The sequence below is a fragment of the Vombatus ursinus genome, unplaced genomic scaffold, assembly GCF_900497805.2.
Source record: "Vombatus ursinus unplaced genomic scaffold, bare-nosed wombat genome assembly UNPS02014802.1, whole genome shotgun sequence".
NCBI classification, from domain to species: domain Eukaryota; kingdom Metazoa; phylum Chordata; class Mammalia; order Diprotodontia; family Vombatidae; genus Vombatus; species Vombatus ursinus.
In genome coordinates, this window is record NW_020954580.1 from 19354593 (window position 1) to 19375178 (window position 20586).

The 20586-nt window shown below is 37.5% G+C and overlaps 1 protein-coding gene across 1 annotated transcript in view; it reads left to right on the top strand.

The window, feature by feature from the left end:
• The first annotated feature begins 5773 nt into the window (after positions 1-5773).
• Positions 5774-20586, top strand: part of GPR1 (G protein-coupled receptor 1) — a 59128-nt gene continuing 44315 nt past the window's right edge. Inside the window, exon 1 of the mRNA XM_027873757.1 lies at positions 5774-5923. The gene's annotated coding sequence lies outside the window, so the exon portion shown is untranslated. The remainder of the gene's footprint in view (positions 5924-20586) is intronic.

Consider the following 20586-nt stretch of genomic DNA (forward strand, 5'->3'; position numbering starts at 1 on the left):
TGAGCTTTGGTAATTACAGAGGGTGGAAACTCAGAAGATTTATTCCATATGAAAGGAACTGGTAACCCAGAACCAGAGCCAAAGTAAATATATTCCCAATTAGCTGTACTAGATCTTCTTGCTGGTCATGGAAAGTGACCAATTAAGAAGAGATGGGGAAACAAGTGAGTTTCCTTTTCCTAGTCATCAAATTGCAGGAGGGATAGTTTTCCTACCTCTATGTAAGTTTTCCTTGAGAGTTTTCCCCCATTCACCACCTCTGGAGATGTTGTTTATGCCTATATATAAATGGGGAGCTGAGAACAAATCTACTGCCTGATTATTTTCCCCTTGTTATCTATTTTTAATGTCCAAATCCAATACTTTACTATTGAATTTGGGCTTACTTGGTCTCTGAGTGGAGAATATTTCACTGATGGGAGCTCAGGCTATAATTGCATAACTGGTGACTCAAAATATTCCATTGAATTTGGGGGGAAAATTGCAAGAGTATGAGTATAAATTCAGGAATACATTTTGTTGGTGGTTTGGTGATTTAGTCGTAGATATTAGGATTGGATACAATAGATAATTTGGTCTTATTTCTAGGTAGTGTTTTCTTTTCTAGCATACTGCTCTCTTTTTTAAAATATTGGCTCTAAATCACTACTGATTAAAGAAATGAAAAGTAAAACAACTCTGAGGTACCATCTCATACCTATCACATTGACTAATATGATAGAAAAGAAAAATGATAAATGTTGGAGAAGATGTGGGAAATTTGGAACACTAATGCATTGTTGGTGGAGTTGTGAACTGATTCAACCATTTTGGATAGCAATTTGGAACTATGTCCAACGGACCATAAAACTGTGTATACCCTTTGATCCAGCAATATCACTACTAGGTCTGTATCCCAAAGAGATCATAAAAATGGGAAAAGGACCCACATGTACAAAAATATTTATAGTAGCTCTTTTTGTGGTGGCAAAGAATTGGAAATTGAGAGAATGCCCATTGAATGAGATACAACCTCTGTGAAGACTTCTCAGGGTGGTGATGAAAAGACTGTCTCGAAACTAGAGATAGGCTCTGAGAGAATGAACAGGCCATAAGTTTAATTCGGCCCTAAACCCTCTCCTGATTGCCACTGCCACGTCAGCATTAGGTATACTAAATAAGGACACGTATGTTTGGATTGGCTATACCCTGTTTCCTTGTTCTTTGGGAATGGGAAAGATTTTTGCACCTAGAATGTAAGCCCGCCTCCCAGCCAATGGGAGTAAGGGATAGTGGCAGGGTGGGAGTTTCTTGTTTGCGTTAAGATATATAACCTTGCTTTGTCTTTTGTGCCTCGGCTCTCTCCTGCTGGTAGTATACTGGAGGAGTAGACGCCCTTTCTCGCGAGATTGTAATAAAGAGTAATTTTTGCTTCCTTGAGAAGTCTCTGAGTTTAATTGTGTTAGAGTTGCTGTACCACACACCATCAGTTGGGGAATGGCTGAACAAGTTGTGGTATATGAATGTAATGGAATAATATTATTCCATAAGAAATGATGAGCAGGAAGATTTCAGAAAAACCTGGAAAGACTTACATGAACTGATACTGAGTGAAGTGAGCAGAACCAGGAGAACATTGTACACACCAATAGCAGCATTGTGCAATGACCAATTTTGATAGACTTAGCTCTTCTCAGCAATATAATGATCCAAGACAATTCCAAAAGACTCATGATGGAAAATGCTATAAACATCCAGAGAAAGAACTATGAAGTCTGAATGCAGATAGAAGCATACTATTTTCTCTCTCCTTTTTTTTTTTTTTGTTGTTTTTTCTTTCTCATGGTTTTTCCCTTTTGTTCTGATTCTTCTTTCACAACATGACTGATGTGGAAATATGTTTAACATGATTGTACCTAAAATAAAATAAAAAACAATTATGATCTTAATATAAAAAACCAAAACAATTAGTCAGACTTGCTTCACAACTATTTTAATCTAAAAAGCTTAATTTTTAAGGTTCAAAATGTCATAACTTTTCAGTCAGGATTCTTTGTCCTTTCACTTCTATTTATTTTTCCTCTTCTATAGTCATAGTTCACGTGCATTCCATTCTTCTCATTCTTTTTCATTTTGCGTTATTTCATTAAAATTTTGTATATTTAAATTTTTTATATTTATCATTATGAATTAAATGATAGATAATATTTCATAAATTAACATACCCCAGTTTTATTTAACCATTACATGTTATTAAATTTTTAAGTTACTTGTAACTACTACTTTGAACTGCCAGATTGTTTTCAAAAAAGATCTACCGGTTTGCAACTTCACCAGCAATGACTTCTTTTTCCACAACTCTATCAATAGGAAGTTTTTATTACTTTTGATTAGTTTTCCTAGTTTGATAGATGTGAAGTAGTACCTCAGTGCTATTTTATCTCTTTGATTTTTAATGAAATTAAGCATTTTTCCGAAGTATTGCTAACGATATGTTTTTCCCCTTGAAAACTGCTTATGCAGTGTTTCTCATACCAGTTAGTGATTCACTGAGGACATTGTGTCTCAATAGCATCAAGTGGGAGAATGAGAAAAATAATTATTAATTACCAATTACTAATATGGGGGGATCCAGGATTTGGGTTCTTTTTTTTCCCTTTCTATTTCCTCCTTTAGTTACTAGGTCAAGGTCTCTGAAGGACAGGGCTGTTGATGAAATTGGGTTCATTCTTGGGTTGGACCCCACCCAACTGGGAAAGTTTAGTTTTGATTACTGGATAAAGACCATCTAGGTGAATTCCAGCCCATTGTTTAACTACATAAGTGGTTTGGGTGGAGGATAAATCCTTTTTTATAGATTGCTGGAGGCAGAATGATTCCAGTAGAGATGAGTCTCTTTGTGCAAGAGCTACATAATCAGTAAATCCCCAGCCTCTCATTAAAATAAGCCCGTCCCTCATTATAATACTCATTTTCTCATTAATTGTTAACCAATCAGCGTTGATTTTCACTCATCAGGAACACCCACTCTTCCTAGGGTATTTCGGCATTCAGGTGACCCCAAGGTTCGTCTTTGGTTTACAAGAGAAAGCCACTGACCTCAATCTATTAATTACTTGCTAACCATAATTAATAAATTGATTAATTACCCAGAAAAAAAGTGTTCATAAACTTCAAATATTTATCCATCGTAGAATCATAGTGTCTAATAGCCCTACAGCCTGCAACAAATTACCCCCTGTAACTGATTCTGGTTTTTGAAAAATTTCCTTTTCCTCTTCATCCCCAGCTAGAGATTTACATGAGTAAAGTGAAACAGTGTCAAACAATTATGAACTTATGAAATATGGATAATTCATAGCAACAACCAAAAAAAAACTTTCATGGCCTGAATCATCAGATCAGGGCTAGTTAACCCTTTTTGTGTGTCATATACCTTTTTGGTAGTTTAGTAAAGCCAATTGACTCCTTTTCGAAAAAACGGTTTAAAATGCATAAAATTAAACATGTAGTATTACAAAAGAAACCAATTATATTAAAATAGCTATTAAAAAACTCAAGTCCATGGATTCCCAGGTTAAGAACCCCTGATCTAGAGTGACTGATGATACTATACAGCTTAGATATAATGGGTAAATGCTCAACTGTACAGGCTTGCTTTATAACAGCAGATCCTGGGGATAATAAATAATAAGAATTATGCCTTTGTTGTAGTCCTTTTCTGAAATCCTGAAATATTTGAAATCGTCCTTGCTGGAATCCTCTACTATGGGACCTCAGTGATTGGTGGCTCCCTGCCTATGACATCAGAGGTGACAAGTCAATAAGATGCACCTTCATTAGACACATCCTCCGATCCTTTGCTATAAGATACCTTTGCTGCTTTAAGTATCCCCAGTTATAGTTGGGTCAGTCTGTAAACAATTATAACAACAATAACTCCTTTGAACTTCATCATGCCCCCAGGAACCTCATCATCCTGCAAGATTGCATCAGCCTTAGTACTCACACCTCACTGATATCCTCTGTACTCTCTACCTGGAGGCCTGAGTGGAGAGCTTTTTCCAAAACCTCCATTTAAGGAGGGCTGCCGGGCAAGCCATCTATTTTCCACCCAGCTGCACTCCTCTGGAGTGCCTTCACACTGGATACCCCCTCCCCTTCTTTTCAGGTTCCTTTTAAGTGTTGTCCTTCCCCATTAGATTGTAAGCTCCTTGAGGGCAGAGACTGTTTTTTTTTTCTTCTTCCTATTTGTATCTCCAGCACTTAGCACAATGCTTGGCATATAGCAGACATTTAATAAATGTTTATTGACTGATTAATAAGCATTTATTAAGCACTTAGTGTTTATCAGTCACTATGCTAAGGGCTTATTGCTTTCAGCAATGACTGGGTTGTCAGGTTCTATGAAATCCGTCTAGTCCTAATAACTCATGCAAATAGCCTTCAGCCATGTAATATATATCCAACCTACTACTTTTACCACTTTCTTTAGGTCAGTGCTTTAGATATTTAGATTTCTTTCTTACAAAGCACTTAGCAGAGTGCCTGACACATAGCAGGTGCTTCATAAATGCTTATTGAATGACAAAGGTACTAAGGTCCTTTACTGTAAAGATAGTGAAAGAGCAGTCAGTTTGGTATCAGAAAACCCGGGATTTGAATCCCAGCTCTATTACTTATTACAAATATTACTTGTAAGTATACTTATTACTTATTGACCCCAAACAAATCACTTAATTCTCATCTATAAAGTAGGGATAATTATATTGGCACTGCCCTACCCTATAGAAATTATGTGAGGATGTACTGAAGTAATATGACCAAGACATTTTGCAGTTGTAGGGTGCTATATAAATATGAGTTGTTATTGTCATTAGACCTCTGGTTATCTTAAAAAAAAAAAAAACTCACAAAAGCCAAGATAACCCTCTAGTAAGGGGACTCACCAGGGCCAATATTCCACCCCATCAGTTATTGCTGCAGACAGATGTGCTGGAAGGGTAAGGGTGGAGGTGGGTATGCTCCACAACGAAAAGCAAAGCTTCAATTTTTCCAGAGCAGTAAAATCCTCCAGATTGCCCAAAGCTAGTCTTAAAATACACAGGGCAGTTCCCTAGAAGTGAAACCATTTCTTATTCTTATGTATTGGCATTCTTTCTCCGAAGAACCTTAAAATAAAAAATAAATTATTATCATTAATTCCATTGTTAGAGGACATCCTGTAGATAGATAATTGGCAAAAATTAACATTTCTTTTACTCATTAATGGAACACAAGGAAACTTGGACTTGGTTGGGAAATCTGTAGGTATATTTTTATCACTACCTGACTTTGAAATGATTTCCTGAAATCTGCAACTATAAATAAAACTCATTTCAAAGATCATTTGAAAAAGCCCTCTCTGGCATTTCTAAAACACCTTACCACCCAATTACTCCTTATGCAATGTGATTTTTTTTCCCCAGTGGTTCCATACATATACACATAAATGTATGTGTATGTATATCTATATATCTTTTCCCCAAAACTGAAATGGAAGTTAAAAAAGGAACCTTTCTCCCTTGTTTAAAACTGCACTATGCAACCCACAGTGTCAATTTCCTTTCAGAAAGTAAACCAAGGTTACTCATATACACAGGCACCCTGACCAAAATTATTCCATTGTGTAATATGCATACTGCTTGTCTCCCAAAGTAGATGATTATGGAGAGCAGCAGGGGAGGAGGGGAAGAACCACATTCACAACTAGTTCCAGAGAGTTGTATAAAAGCTGCAGAACTAGCATCCTTCCTCATCCACCGTGTCATTTCAAAAGCCAAGTGAGGAGGCTGGGAAAGCTGTGCACTACAGTTGTTCTGAAATCCACACTGTTTTTCGTTCTGGACTCCAGAGGTTACACCCAGGATCACAATAACCTCTCTTTTGGACAGAAAATTAACTGGTAAGTGGGTTCATTCTTGTACTTTCCTGTTTGTTTTCTCCATAAGTTAACACGTTTGCAGTTGATTTGATAATGATTTTTGTAGACAATTTATTTACCTAACAAGATTAGAATGAGTAACAGCTAGCAGAAAAGGGATCATGATACTGAAAAAGAAAGAAACATAAAGAGAGAGAGAGAGAGAGAAGAATTCTCTATTTGCAGGCTCACTCCAAATTCATATTCTTGGTCTTATGTCAAAAGTGTTAAGAGATCATGCAGGGTTTGCTGTAGCTGGAAATTAACTCTGAAATTTCAGAAAAGAAAAAAATAGAGCAAGGAGAAGAAAAAAAATTAGACACTTCAAGTCATTTTCTGAGCCTTTACATAAGTAAGAACAGTCTATAAGTTTCTATTTAGAATACTTGAAAGCCCAGATATAGTCAAATAACTTTTGTAAAGCTCATTGTTGTGATGTTCAGCACGACTGTTCATCTTCACTAGGTGATAAAATGGCCAAGAATCTAAGTCCAGTTAGCAGGTGGTTATTTTAGGAAGAGGTTTTGCAAAAAGGCTTCACTATATTTCTTTTGGTGTACCTGGATTTACCACATCCCACAATTAATAGCATGCTGAAATAATCATGCATGTAAATGACATGCAAGTAGTAGTTCAAGTCTGGGTTCTTCCTAATGAAGGGCTAACAGCTAATTATAAGATCGTGGTTTATGGGGCTAGTTGAAGATTAAGTAATTTTTGCATTCGATTCAGTTAAACTTTACAAACCTCTGTGACCCCACTGTGTTCAAGGCATTTGTAATTAGTTGCCTTTTACTGGCTAAAAAGCAAGGTTTCACCTGTAATTTTTCTCTTCAGTATCTAATATTCTCTTTCCAGGTTAAGATCTACTTTTTCAATGAGGAATCCACAGGCTTGTTACAAAATTTCTTTCAGGATATTTTTACCAGCAGACTTATTTGTGTTTATTTCTTCCAAAATCCAGTGAAACTGCCACCTCCTTCTCTTAGCTCTCAGCAGTAATTTCTTTCTGAATACTTCACAAAGGGTGTGCTTTTAAAGTAATTAAATGGCTTAAAAAATTCTCAGAATCAAATGAAAGCCGGCAAGTCTATTTAGTTTCTAAGAAAACTTCAAGCATTTTTCTTACCTGCTTTTCTTTGCCAAATAAAGCTATCCTGTCACTCTCCCAAGGCTTTACAACAAAATATTTCAACATCCTCCCTTCAAAATCTGCCTCTCTGTCTCTTTTAGTGATGAAGTTCCAGCCCTCAGGTTCTTCTGATGAGGAAAAACATAATGGGAACTTACTCTATTAATCAGTGTGAACTTAATGTTCATTGAACCACTCAGAGGTTAAACCTTTAAGCTAGTATAGACTTTTCAATCCTAATTCACTTCTACTTTTTTTCTGGATAACCTTTTAAATCAGGGCTTCTTAACCTTTATTCAGTCATGGACCTCTTTGGCCATATGGTATAGTCTTGGGATCGTTTACCTCAGAATCATATTTTTAAATGCTTAAGAAATGAATAAAATGCATATATAAAATATATAGGATTATAAAGGAAACCAATTGTATTGAAATACAGTTATTAAAATATATATGTATTTATGTGTACATATATACACATACATACTATATATACATATATATTATATATACACACTTATACAGGCCTTTTTGGAGTAGTATAAGATATATATATATACTCATATATATGTGTGTGTGTATATACATATATTTTATATGTGTATATATACATATCACATACTACTCCAATAAGGCCTGCTTCCATTCTTTTTTATTGGACAGATGGTGTGGTCCAGCTTCAGCTGAAGCCCTTGATTATAGCTCCTTCAGTACCTCAGAAGAAGAGTGGGCTCTGCAATGATCTTTTAGTTTAAAATCCCAAGACTTAAAAAAAATTAGCTCTCAAAAATAAAAACAATAACATGTAATTGGGGTGAAAATATATTAAATTAGGAGGAAAAACCCTAAAAATATCCTTAGCCATGAACCCAACAGGAGTCCCTAATGGGGGGGGACCTTTCCAGCTATTTTTCCTTAAGGAGTGGCCAATATTGATCCCTGAGGTCCCTTATATCTCCAAAGCTATGACCCTATACTATCCTTAGGGACCACTTGGAGAGATGTGGACTGGATGCCAATACAGTATATTAGCCTTAAAACTGGTTGATTGATTGGATCCTAAGTGAGTTAACAAATGAATTGATGTCAACCTGGACTGAAGTCTGTGGCGTATTGTCACAATGCTCTACCCTTTACTCTATATTATTCAATAAATTTATTTAATAGATGGCATATTTATCAAATTTGTAGGTAAAATGAAACTGGAGACACTAGCTAACACATTGTATATCAGAAGAGACATTCAAAAGAATATTGACAGGCTAGACTGAAGCTAATAAGATGAAATTTTTTCTTACATCTAGGTTTAAAAAAAAACTACACGTACAAGATGGAAAAATCATGGCTAGAAAGTAATTCACATGGTTTTGAAGTTGAAATGGCCTTTGTGGTCACTTAGTCCAACTTACAAAAAAAAAAAGAAAAAGAATGGCTTATTTTCTTCCTCCTAGAATCATGGCAATAAGGCCTTCTATTCCCAGTAGAAGATTATTTATAGCAGGTGCCAAACTCCCTAGGACATAAAGCAGGATTCACCCAGCTAACTGGTACCATCAGGCTTAAACTCCTAGAGCTAGGGTCTCTCTCTTGTAGACTTCACTCTAGCTTAGGTTGGGCATTCCTTGGGTAACCAGACTCATACCCAAGCCTGGTGGGTTTTGTGTCCCAACTACTTAGGCACAACTCCAGCTTAGTTGAGAGAATTGTTAGTGCAAAATTGTATACATAAACGAGGGGCAGAGTTGATGAAAGAGGTTTGGGGAAAAGGAGAGAGCATTTATCTTTGAGAAAGGAAACATGGTGCCAAACTCTTTTTAGAACCAACTCTAGACATATGAAGAGAGAAAGAAAGATTTCGGAAGCTGCAGACATGTAAGGGAAGCCACTTCCTCAATACATCCTTGATTTCCAGCTACCCCTCTTGCAACTTTGGGAAATTTCCTCCTGGGTGAAATCATGACCTTTTTCTTGGTTTGAGTTGTGTTATCTCACTCTGTGTATTTTTTTTGTGTGTGTGTTTTCTTTAATCTGTAACTGCTCTGATTTCTGTTAGCTATTTGTTTGAATAAATAGGTTTACTTGCAGTCCATTATTTGTGGCAGTTTTCGGTGTAACCAGTATTTGGGTAGGAAGGAGTTAAACCTACAGGTGTAAGCTTGGGATAACCTTTTCCCCAAGATTCTTAAATGCATCCAGGAAGCAGCTTTTGTTTTGAATCAGTCATTCCTCTAGACTAGTAATATTGAGATGGACAAATAGATATAATTCAAATCCCATGTGAACATATAGATCTTACATGGGCACACAGTGCATATACCTTTCAATTATAGCTCCCAGTTTTAATCTCTGATGAGGAGACTATACCTAGCCATCTTCCACACATGTAGAACAGGAAATGGAGTATTGTGTTCCGGGAAGAGCAAAAAAAGGCCAGTTTGGCTGCAAGGTAGAGTGTTGAGGGGAAGTAACGTGAAATCTGTCTTTATTCTTAACAAACTGCCAACATTCTAGGGTTCCTCAGTTTGTCAATTCCAAAATTCCTTCCACTCTCCTGTGCAGATCAATGGGTAGGGGAAAAGGCAGAGAAACAAAGCTAAGCCCAGGGAGCAAGGACATTACCTTCCCCCAGCCTAGTCTTTCCTGCCTTTAATATATATCTATATGTACACATATAGAACACACATACATACATGTGTCTATATATGTACACATAAACATGTATACATATATGTCTACATACATATATATATATAACCAGTAAAACCTCAAAAAGCTTTAAGTCTCCAGCACAAATAGGTAGAATTGTTTCCAAATGCACCTCCAATGCTCTTGACTCTCCCTCACTAATTTTAGCCAGTCACTGGCTGGTTGGTTTTATATCAATAATCAATAAATTGTATTGATATTATATATGTAAGTTATATATAATCAATAAGTTACATCAATAATTACATTTACGTCAATAATAAATATTGATATAGTATATATAATATGTAAGTTATACATACAATCAATAAATTACATCAATAATTACATTTACATCAATGATCAATAAATTATATTGATACATATAACTTGCAAGTTATATATATAAAGTCAATAAATTACATCTGTTCCCTTCTCTCAGCTCACACAACTGCCAACACCCTAGTGGGGCCCGAATCCCTTTTCTCCAGGACTATCACAAATGCCTTTAATTGGTCTCCCAGCCTACAATCTCTCTCCTCTCCAATCCATACTCTGCACAGATGGTTGGTAAATTGCTGTTCTTGAAGCACCAAGTCTGGTCGTATCGCTCCCCTACTCATGAAGCTTCAGTGGTTCTTAGGATAAAATATAAATTCTTTTGTTTGTCCTTTAAAAGCTCTTCTTGGTCTTTTTCCAACCTGACTAGACAGATTTCACGTTACTTCCCCTCAACTCTCTACCCTCCAGCCAAACTGGCCTTTTTTTGCTCTGCCGGGAACTCAATACTCCATCTCCTGCCCTCATCCTTGAGTGGGAGGATTGCCTTCCTCACCTCTGACTCTTGGAATCCCTGGCTCCCTTCAAGGCTTAGCTTAGTTCTCCCCTACATAAAGTCTTTCCTGACCCTCTCTCTTTTTAGTGCTCCCCCCTCTTTGAATTTACTTTGTAAATTATTTCTCTATGTAGATGTCCTGCCCCACTCCCACCCCTCCAATATATGGTCAGCTCCTTGAAGGCAGTTAGCATGGGGCATTTGTGTAAAGCATTTTAAGGTTTACAAAGCGCTTCACATATATTATCATTTGATAATAAATGCTTACTGAAAAATTTCTGTCATTGATAACATCTAACATTTATGTAAAGCATTTTAAGGTTTACAAAGCGCTTCTCGTATATCATCATTTGATAATAAACGCTTACTGAAAAATTTCCATCATTAATAATATCTAACATTTATGTAAAGCATTTTAAGGTTTACAAAGCGCTTCTCGTATATCATCATTTGATAATAAACGCTTACGGAAAAATTTCCATCATTAATAATATCTAACATTTATGTAAAGCACTTTAAGGTTTTACAAAGCACTTCACACATATTATCTAATTTGATACATCTTGGGTCATCATTTGCCATTACCATGTGACATAATTCTTATAGCCACCACAGAGCTCCAATACGTCGCAGCATAGAGGAGAAGGCATTGAACTAGCAGTTAGGTGACCTGAGTTCTAGTCTACATTTTGCTGCTTGATTAAGCTGCCTCCCACCTCCAACACACTAGCTGTCACTGAACTTCTCAAGGCTCTAGGCCAGTGGTATCGAACTCAGAAATTGTTGTTGTTGTTGGGTCATTTCAGTTGTGTCCACCTCTTCGCCACCCCATTTGGGGTTTTCTTGGCAAAGACGCTGGAGTGGTTTGCCATTTCCTTCTCCAGCTTATTTTACAGATGAGGAAACTGAGGCAAACAAAGTTAGGTGATTTGCCCAGGATCATATAGCTAGTGTCTGAGGTCGGATTTGAACTCAGACTTTCTGACTCCAGGCCTGGTACTCTATTCTCTGTGCCACCTAGGTGCCCTCAGATTGAGATGGGGGCCACTAAACAGTACATAAAGATCCCTAAACCATATATAAGGATGCCTGAGACTACATGTTGAATTAGAAAATCACATAATAGACATTATCTACGTTCTATTGTATTTTCATTTACTTAATTAGTTATTTAACTGTATTTAATTTAATTATTTAATTAACTATTTCCAATTACATTTTAATCTGATTCAGCCTGAACTTGGGAATGTTGTGGGCCACAATGTAGTGTCTGATACCTCTGCTTTAGGTAATTCTCTAATGCAATAAAATATAGAGAAGGTGCCGACGTTCATTGGTGGAGGGAGTTTCCTCCCCTGGGAGTCCCTATACATGCAGAGCAGGTTAGAAGGCTAAGAACTACCCAGAGGCCAGACTTGTTCATCAGTGAGTGAAGCTTTATTGTGGCAAAAGCAAACGGAACCAAGCAGTGTCAGGAAGCTGGTTAGTCGTTGAGAGAGCCAGGATTCAGGTTTATATTGACCCAGGGTAGTGGATTTCTGAGGAACCTGAGGCAAGTTCTAAGAAGTTCCTCCCCAGGGGAGGAGTGCGGAGTGGTTTTCCTTTTATGGGGCTTCCAGGGAAGTGAGGAGGTGGGTAGCTTTTTCCAAGGAAGTGTGTTTTGCTTTTGTTTTTTTTGTGAGGCAATCGAGGTTAAATGACTTGCCCAGGGTCACACAGCTAGTAAGTGTCAAGTGTCTAAGGCTGGATTTGAACTTAGGTCCTCCTGACTCCAAGGTCAGATCTCTATCCACTGTGCCACCTAGCTGCCCCTAAGGAGGTGTGTTTTGCCCCGTTGACACTCTCGATCAAATTCGGGGGTTATTGCGCATGTGCGAGGGAGCATTTGCGTGCTCAGGAAAGGTCCCTTAAACCACAAGGCTAATGCTAATTGGATGAGCCAGAGCCGTGCTCTGGGTGTGGGGAGAGGATAAGATGATGTGGGGGAATGGAATCACCGGTCTGGTTCCTACCTCTGTAAAAGAAAGAAACTGGATTGGATAATCTTTATGGTCCATTTCTAAAATTCTACATTTATGTTGGTCTGTGGGAAAGTTTTATGAAAATAACAAAGTTACCAGGGAGAGACAAAAAGGCTGAAGGCCACGCCAGACATGCAGGCTCTTTGCAAAGGCCAGAAATAAGTGAATATCTGGACTGATAAGAAATAGGGCATTTCTGCCAAAGCATCACTGTGTAAAGGACTCTAAGTGTGACTAGTTTTAAGCAATTTTTTAAAGTATATTATTGAGCTTGCAATGACCAAGTGTGAAAAAGGGAGCGTTGTTATGTATTGTCCATTAAAACTCCTCGTATGTATTTATAACATTGTCCTGCCCTCATTCAGTTTCACGTTAATCTTGTCATCCTTGTCATGATTCCTATGCTTTTTAGATATTGGTCTTTTACTTTCGCAAAGAAATTTGATGTAAGGAATACAATTTAGTTTACTTTCTAAATTTTATAACTTTGAAATGAACATGTAATTTGGTTTTCCTAAGAGAGGGAGTTAAAAAGGTACTTGATGTACAGCAGATGTAGGGGATGGGTATTTATTTCTTCACACAAAAGGAATGATAAACACAGAACCCTCACAAGACAAAAACCAAGTTAAAACAGGCTTCATTAACTTATGACTATTATTGCAATTCCCTGGGAAGATACTTAAGCCTCATCAGCACACAAAGCCATTTGTGAATACTGATTAGGCATTTCACAACTGTTCTACCCTGTCTAAACCAAGAATCAGCAAACTATGACCACAGGACCCAATCAGGCATATGGCCTGTTTTTATATGGCCTGATAGCTAAGAAATGGTTTTTATATTTTTAAATACAATAAAACTTTATTTAAAATTGTTAAAAAAAAAACTCCTTAACTCTTGCCAGCTGTACAAAAACAGGCAACAATTTGAATTTGTTTGTCAATGCCTGGACTCAATAACAAAAACAAAACAAAAAACAAAAAACAACCAGGTTTAGGCCAATCCCAATATAAGTGGCCATGTTTTCTGATGAGGAATCTTTTTCTGCTAACCTGCTGTATCTACTAGACTCCGGACTTCCAGGACTATCAAATTCATAGAGTTACCTCCAAGCCTTGCTAAAAAAAAAAAAAAAAAGGCAGCCAGGAACCCAGGAGCAAGCTCAGTTAAGTGCTGTGGGAGCGGTGGGGAGATAGGGGGAGCAAAAATACAGCCTACGTGCCTACCTCCCCTCATGGAGAGACTAGAAACAGAGCACTTTACTTGCTACATGGGTGAGCAGAAGCAGTAAAAATTGAGACGGAAGGATTCTCTCCTTTTAAAAGGTCCACTGAGTCATCAGCTCCTCTAGATCAGCAGCCAATGATTATATCATGATTCCAAAGCACCTATGCCTTTCGGCACTCAGCTAGCACAGGGAAGCTGCCAGAAAGAAGTTCATCGTCTCTGATGTGCCCAAATGCTGAGTCACTTCAGCCTCAGAGTCCCCAGAAGTTTCCGAGGGAGACCCTGGTAGATAATCTAGGGGTGCCCCTACAGGCCAGTTCAACTCTGCAAAATGGTATTTTAAGATCAATCGGACAGACAGGTGTAAGATGGAGGATGATACGGTGTTGCAGGTAAAAACTCAGTTGAAGCTCTTTTAGACAAGCAGAATGGGAAGGCATGGGGCCTCCCTTAACCTCAAGAGGCTGAGGCATGTTCCTACTACTGAGCAAAACCATATTACCCCTTGGATATAGTGTTGTTCAGATCCTTCCCTTGTTTCATCTCAATATGTCACACTCTTTTATAAATCTCTGCTTAGGTTCAGGCGGATGTTTCTGCCATAGCCCACAAAGACTGCCACCCAGATCATCATCTTGCTTTTCTCTTTCCCTGACGGATCTCTGATGTACCTACCTGATTTGGCAGCCCTCTGCTTTGAATGCTGATGGGGTCCTCTGCCTTGTCCTTTGGGCTATTTTCTCCATTGACGGCAACCTATGATGTTGTATTTTTTAGAAACACCGTTGGCTGGGGAATCATAGAATCTCAAAGTTGGAAAAGACTTCAGGGGTCATGAATTCAACCCATGATTCACATGAAAACCTTCAACAACACTCCCCAGTCAGTTGTCGTAACAGCTGTAATTGTTAGGAAACTTTTTTTTTTCCAAAACAGCATCATTTAATCTTCTTCTTGCAGTTTCCGCCCATCTTTTTTAGTTCTTTTCTCTGGAGCTGGGCAGAACATGTTTAATCTCTTTTCCATATGACAAAATACTTGAAGACACCTGTCATGTAACCTTCAAGCCTTCTCTCCTCCAGACTGAATATCCTTAGTTCCTTCAACCAACTGATTCACAAGTGACATAGGTTCAAGTACCCTTCACCATCCTGATTGCCTTCTTTTAGAAACAGTTTATCCTCCTGAAATGGGATGTCCGGAAAACAAATATAATATTGCAGATGTTATTCTGACTAGGGCAGAACACAGTGGGCCAGTGATTTCTTCTTCTCCAGACACTCTTTTAATGCAACCCAAAATCACATGAAAAGCAAAATGAAGGGCTAAATAAAGACTAGTGTCTAGCACTAGAGTGGAGAAGTCTTGGTATGGTAGGAGCAATATTACCCGCCTTCCCCACCTTTAGCTTTTCCTAAGACCCTGTCCCATGCACTAGTTTCTCCAGAGTGTTGTCACTCAGTCATTTCAGTCACGTCCAACTCTTCGTGACCCCATTTGGGGTTTTCTTGGCAAAGATACTGGAGAGTTTCTCCTTCAACTATATTAAAATTATCCTCAGATTGGGTCAAGGGAATAAGGCTCATTAATTTACCTGGCTTCTTGGTCACCCAAGAGTATAAAAGAAGCCTATCCACATGAAGTAAGGGCCTGATACTCTTGGCAGATATCCTAAGTCATACAAATTACCACGCCCTTCCCTACTGACCAGATTCTTTTTCATATGGAGGCCAGAGGGGCCTCGTTTACCCAAGCTAAGTGCTGTATTATTATTGTACTTCTCTTCTATGCTATGGCTAAGTAAAATTTTTTTGCTAACTTATGGTTGTATAGGGGAATTCATCTTCTTGGGACAGACATAGCCATCAGCAGGGGTATGATGGCCATGGGTCAGAGATAGGAGGACAGACTGAAAGTAAAGAGATTTATTATCATCTTAAGGAATCTGCTCTTGCTGGCTACAAATTCAGATTTCTGAATTTGGTTTTTGCAACCTTCTAGGCAAGCTTGAAGTGAACAGCCAATCAGCCCATTCAGAAGCAACTTGGAACAGAAAACTAAAGCATTTCATAGAGGGATGGATGACAAAAAAGGGAGCCCAGACAAGGAAGAAAAGGGGAGTATTTGAAATGGAAATAGCAAGATTTATAATCAGAATAAGAAAACATTCCCTGTTCAAGGGCAGCAGATGAGGGGGAAAGACCAAATACTTTTACAATTGTGAAAGCAGTCCCTTTATCCAAAGACAGCAAGTAATAGTTAAAACAGAGGATAAAAGAAACCATCATTTTACTAGTAGATAGTGATTGCATAGTGGCCTAATATTAGGCCACTAGATAGATGGGAGAATTTCTACATTGTTAGTACATTAAGATATCACAAAATAATTGTAGTTCCTATTTTTCCCCCAGAAATATTTCATTTTTTTTTTACATTATCAGACCTAAGCTACCTGGAGACTAGCTTGAATCAGGCCCTTGCTAAAATACTTGGGTTTAAATTTTGCCTCTGGTATATACTATGTGACCATGGGCAAATAGTTTAACTTCTCAGTACCCTAGCAATGCTTTTTTTTTTTAATTAAAAAAAGTATTTTCAATTAGCAGAAAACCTATTTTCACTCCCTGCCATCTCTCCTAACCCCACTGGGGGAAAAAAAAAAAGGAAAAGTAAGCCCTTGTGATCAATAATAATAGCCAAGTAAAACAAATTCCTGCACTCGCCTTGTTCAGAATGGCATGTCTTCCTCTGTACCATGAGTCCACTCCCTGGTAGGAGACGGGTTTGTCTTTATGGTGTTGTTACTATATAAATTGTTCTGCTTGTTCTGCTCACTTTACTCTGTATCCATCCATGTAGGTCTTCCCAAGTTTCTCCGAAATTATCTTTTTCATCATTTCTTACAGTACAATAGTATTCCACTAAATTTACATAGTATAATTTGTTCAGCCATTTTCAAATTGATAGCCTTCCCTGTAGTTTCCTTTTTTTTTTTTTGCTACCACAAAAAGAGCTGCTATAAGTGTTTGTTCGTATGGGTCCTTTTCCTCTTTCTTTGATCTCTTTGGAGTAGAGGACTAGTCATGGTATCCTAGAAAGACTCTTTAGGAAAACAAAAGTTACTGATGAGTTATGATCTGTATTAGCAGAGGGAATTCCCACATAAGTAACTGTACTAACAAAAATCATCAAGCTAGGCTACCTCCAAAAATCTGTTAGCTTTTTTTGGTCACCCCATTTGCTCATATCAAGATTATAGTCCTCTTAAGAGATAATATTTATAAAGCATTTACCATAGTGTCTGACACATAGTGGGTACTTAATAAATATTTGTTTGCTTTGCTTCTATTCCCTTAAGAAGTACAGATCTTTTTTTAGGCAATCCTTGTCCAGCCATGCCTCCCAGTCTTATTCTTACAAAATAGACTGAAAAAAACAACATTAACAACAACACTTAAGTGTGGGACTTTACTTTTGCATTTCTTAAATGTTATCTTATTAGATGTGGCCTATTATTCTAACCTTTTGGGATATCTTTGTATCCTGACTGTCATATAGTTTGTCCACTCTCTCTCTTGGTTTGTGTCATTTGCAAATTGAATTAGCATGACATCTTATATAAAATAATATAGGGCCAACCACAGATGCCTGGATACTTCCTTCCATATTGATATCAAGCTATTAATTTTTAAATAATATTTTATTTTTCCCAATTACATGTAAAAATAATTTTTAACATTCATTTTTTTAAATTTTGAATTTCAAATTCTCTCCCTTCCTCTCTCTCCTCCCCCCTCCCTGAGACAGTAATTTGATATAGGTTATACATGTGCAATCATGCAAAACATACTTCCATATTAGTCATGTTGTGAAAAAAGACACACACCCCCAAAAATAAACCCAACAAAATAAAGAAAATGAAAAATGGTATGCATTGATCTGCATTCAGACTCTATCAGTTCTTTCTCTGGATATGGATCCATTTTGCATCATGAGTCCTTTGGAATTGTCTGATATCAAGCTATTAATGACTACCTTTTGGGTTTGGCCATCCAACTAGGTCCATATCACCATAGCTGGACAATTATCTCTCCCACCTGTGTCCAGCCACACTCTTTCTATGGCACTGAGGTTAGTCTGCCATGGCCTATTTCAAATGAAGTCATTCCTGGCTCTTTGTCCCGTCCCGCGGGACATCAACGGAGGTCCGGACCTGTAAAAGAAGGAGGGGAGCAGGGGACACAGGAAATGGAGACAAGACAGGCTTTCTGATCAAGTCTCGTCTATTGAAGGCTAGCTCAGGGTAGTTATACACACCGTAAGAGGGAGTGGGGGAGTTCCATCACCGGTATAGGGGCGGGGTATTCCAGGAAGAGGTACAGCTTTGTCCGTAATTTGTTCTTATCACAAGGACCACCAAAGGTATAGGGGTATTCCAGGAAGAGGTAGTAATTTGTTCTTATCACAAGGAGGCCTTGACCACTGCAACCTAGTAATTTTCCAGAGGTCATACTGGGCCTGTGGTCCCTTACAGCTCTTCATGATCACTATTTGCTCCTTTGGCCATTCAGTAATCATCCTTTAAAAATACATTCCAGAATTTTGCCAGTAATCAAGGCCAAGCTCACTGACCTATAGTTTACAGACTACTGTTCTCAATTTTTCTTTTTGAAAACTAGGACATTTACTCTTTCCAGTACTGTGGCTCCTCTCCCATTCTCTTCAATCTGGCAAAGATCACCTACTTAGCAATTACTTCATTACATTCAGAACTCTGAAATGTAGTTTCCTCTGGAACTGATGACTTGGGTACATCGGGAGTAGGCTATCTCTTAGCTATTACTCTCTGTTATCTATCTCTGATCTTTCCTGTTCAAAAAGCAATTCTCACTGGAGGAAAAAAGGGAAAATAAATGTTGAATAGTTCTACCTTTTTTATTATTTTTATCTACGTTTCCTCACACACACCTTTTCAGGTTCCTTTTATGAATTTTCTTCCCCTTATTAAAATGTAATCTCTTTGAAGGCAGGGACTACTTCTTTCCGTTTGTACTAATATTCCCAGCATATAGCACAGTGCCTGGAACATAGCAAACACTTAATGAATGTTTGTTGACTGTTAACTATTATCATTATTCTCTTTTCCCTATGAGGTCCTATTCCCTCTTCTTCCCAAAATAACTAAAGGAATGTTAGTTTTGCTGATCTTAAAATTAATTTCCCACCCCAGTTCATGCTGAATTTTAGTGCCCCTAATACTATTCTTATAGAAATTTCCCTCTCTTTTCTATTCTTCTTTTAAAAAATAAAATTGAACTCCATGTCTCTTTAGATAATTCCCTCATTTCTTCTACATTGTAATGATTTATTTTTGTGTTCTTAGAATTTCATTCTTGAGAGTTTCTGCTCCTTCTTATGCTTAGGCCATGAAGTGCTGCAGAAAAAGAAGCATGTTAATGCGCTGTTAATGGAGCATTGCATTGGTCCAGCCATTCTGGAAAAGCTATTTGGAACTATGCCCAGAAAGCTACTAAACTGTATATATCCTTTGACCTATAAATACCATTACTAGGCCTATACCCCCAAAAAGATCAGAGAAAAGGGAAAAGGACCCATATGTGCAAAAAGTATTTTAGCAGTTCCTTTTGTGGTAGCAAAGAACTGGAAACTAATGGGATGCTCAGCAGTTAGGGAACAGATGAACAAATTATTGCACAAGAATGTAATAGAATACCATCGTGCAGTAAGAAATGCAGAGATGACTTCAGGGAATCCTGGGGAAACTTATATAAGTTGATTCAAAGAGAAGTAAGCAGAACCAAGAAAACCATATAGTAACAACATTGTAAAGACAAACAATTTTGAAATGCTTAAGAATTCTGATCATTGTGATTCCAGGAGACCATTATTGGTGTATACTACCTGTCTGCTGATGGAGAGATGATGGACTCAGGATGCAAACTGAAGCATATACTTCTTAAATATGGCCAAAATGAGAGTTTGTTCTGCTTGGCTATGCATAGTTGTTTAAAAAATTTCTGCTTTTCTTTCCTTTTTTTCCCTCCCATTGGAGTGGGGGAAGGTGGAAGGAGAGAAATTAGATTATTTTATTTTTTGTTAATTGAAAATAGTTAATTTTATAAAGAATTTACGGCCAGGGGATTCGTACCTAACTTTTCTCTAAATTTGAGGACCTTAATTCTTTAGACTATAATTATAATGCATCAGGATATCAGGCCAACATCGTCCCTACCCATTTTCTGCCCCAGAGAGGTAGAAAAGAGAACATAGGGAAACATTGAAAGCAAAGAGATTAGTTAGGAGATATTTCAACAGTCTATGTACAAGATAATGAGGGGCTTAACTAGAAGAACAGCAATAGGAATGGAGAGAGGAAGTTATGGATATGGATATTTTTAGGAAAAAATAATTGACATTATGATGATTTTTTTGAATATGGATACTAAGAAATGGGAAAACAAAGCATAGATAGATCTCTATGGATTTGATTTGAATAGTAGCATTGAGAGAAGTAGGGAAATATGGATAACTAATTGGATTTCTGAGAGAAAAATAATGACTTTAGTGTTTGAATTGAAATGATCAACAAATAACTGCATTTCCTCTTGAGGAAAGTGGTTTGTATTTCTTTGCATTGCATTTTGAAAGACATGGTGGATTGTAGAATAACAACACCTCAGGGTTTGGTTTGGTTTGGTTTTTACCAAATTGTTCTCTTCAG